Source organism: Arachis ipaensis, chromosome B7 (genome assembly GCF_059453495.1).
Source record: "Arachis ipaensis isolate K30076 ecotype BB chromosome B7, ASM5945349v1, whole genome shotgun sequence".
Lineage (NCBI taxonomy): Eukaryota > Viridiplantae > Streptophyta > Magnoliopsida > Fabales > Fabaceae > Arachis > Arachis ipaensis.
The window spans coordinates 51,810,001-51,812,500 of record NC_142442.1 but is presented as its reverse complement, the minus strand read 5'-3'; positions in this window follow the sequence as shown (position 1 = coordinate 51,812,500).

Sequence of the window (2,500 nt, the reverse complement as noted above, 5' to 3'; positions counted from 1 at the left end):
GGGCCGAGCACAAGGTGTTGCCCCGAGCGTGTGCCCAAGGCACAACTCCACCACGCCATGCTCCCTAGGTGGTGCCTAGGTGGGCCGTGCACGGACGTGTTTCCCTTCTTGTTGGTCCTTCGGTGATCGGGGTTCGCAGCAGCCAGACGCCCGTGCTCGACCTTGGACCCGGGGCGGGGGACCCCGGCGGCACACCACAACCACAACGTGCTTGCTAGTGTGCCTAGGGGATGGCAAGGCAACGTGCATCTTGCTGGCATTGCGCCCAGCAAGCCTTTGGGCAACTCGAGTTTCAGCAGCACGACACCCCTCCCCACTATAATAGGCTGCCGAGCCATTACCAAAGTGCCACGGGTAGACGTCCTTTTCCTTGAGGAGACATACTCAAGGAAAGTGCTCTAGAGGTCGAATTTTGACGCCGTTTTTTGCAACAACCTCTAGAAAAATAAGATCTTTCCATCCTCCAAATTTGGTGAATTTACACCGTGCCGATTTTTTTTGACGATTTTTTTACCGCCCGGAATGCCGGAAATTCAAAAAAAATGAAAAATGGAGCAAACCTGCAATTTTTGACCTGGATTTTTTTGTGCAGCCTTCACATAATATTACCAAGGTTCCCTCAAAATTTCACGAAAAATGCACGAGCCAATTCTGAGATATGAAAATTTGGCTCCTCCGTTGCAACGCTCCGAGCCATCGTTGCAACGGCGGGTGCCTCCGTGGGGGGCGGGGGAGCCCGGCGGCACACCACAACCACAACGTGCTTGCTAGTGTGCCTAGGGGATGGCAAGGCAACGTGCATCTTGCTGGCATTGCGCCCAGCAAGCCTTTGGGCAACTCGAGTTTCAGCATCACGACACCCCTCCCCCCTATAATAGGCTGCCGAGCCATTACCAAAGTGCCACGGGTAGACGTCCTTTTCCGTGAGGAGACATACTAAAGGAAAGTGCTCTAGAGGTCGAATTTTGACGCCGTTTTTTGCAACAACCTCTAGAAAAATAAGATCTTTCCATCCTCCAAATTTGGTGAATTTACACCGTGCCGATTTTTTTTGACGATTTTTTTACCGCCCGGAATGCCGGAAATTCAAAAAAAATGAAAAACGGAGCAAACCTGCGATTTTTGACCTGGATTTTTTTGTGCAGCCTTCACATAATATTACCAAGGTTCCCTCAAAATTTCACGAAAAATGCACGAGCCAATTCTGAGATATGAAAATTTGGCTCCTCCGTTGCAACGCTCCGAGCCATCGTTGCAACGGCGGGTGCCTCCGTGGGGGGCGGGGGAGCCCGGCGGCACACCACAACCACAACGTGCTTGCTAGTGTGCCTAGGGGATGGCAAGGCAACGTGCATCTTGCTGGCATTGCGCCCAGCAAGCCTTTGGGCAACTCGAGTTTCAGCATCACGACACCCCTCCCCCCTATAATAGGCTGCCGAGCCATTACCAAAGTGCCACGGGTAGACGTCCTTTTCCGTGAGGAGACATACTAAAGGAAAGTGCTCTAGAGGTCGAATTTTGACGCCGTTTTTTGCAACAACCTCTAGAAAAATAAGATCTTTCCATCCTCCAAATTTGGTGAATTTACACCGTGCCAATTTTTTTTGACGATTTTTTTACCGCCCGGAATGCCGGAAATTCAAAAAAAATGAAAAACGGAGCAAACCTGCGATTTTTGACCTGGATTTTTTTGTGCAGCCTTCACATAATATTACCAAGGTTCCCTCAAAATTTCACGAAAAATGCACGAGCCAATTCTGAGATATGAAAATTTGGCTCCTCCGTTGCAACGCTCCGAGCCATCGTTGCAACGGCGGGTGCCTCCGTGGGGGGCGGGGGAGCCCGGCGGCACACCACAACCACAACGTGCTTGCTAGTGTGCCTAGAGGATGGCAAGGCAACGTGCATCTTGCTGGCATTGCGCCCAGCAAGCCTTTGGGCAACTCGAGTTTCAGCATCACGACACCCCTCCCCCCTATAATAGGCTGCCGAGCCATTACCAAAGTGCCACGGGTAGACGTCCTTTTCCGTGAGGAGACATACTCAAGGAAAGTGCTCTAGAGGTCGAATTTTGACGCCGTTTTTTGCAACAACCTCTAGAAAAATAAGATCTTTCCATCCCCCAAATTTGGTGAATTTACACCGTGCCGATTTTTTTTGCCGATTTTTTTACCGCCCGGAAAGCCGGAAATTCAAAAAAAATGAAAAACGGAGCAAACGTGCGATTTTTGACCTGGATTTTTTTGTGCAGCCTTCACATAATATTACCAAGGTTCCCTCAAAATTTTAGAAAAAATGCACGAGCCAATTATGAGATATGAAAATTTGGCTCCTCCGTTGCAACGCTCCGAGCCATCGTTGCAACGGCGGGTGCCTCCGTTGCAACGAAACCAGCCAACGATGCACCTAACCCAGCATCCGTTGCAACGCACCCTGCCTCCGTTGCAACGCGCCCAGCCAACGTTGCACCGTCCCCAGCATCCGTTGCAACACCCCCAGC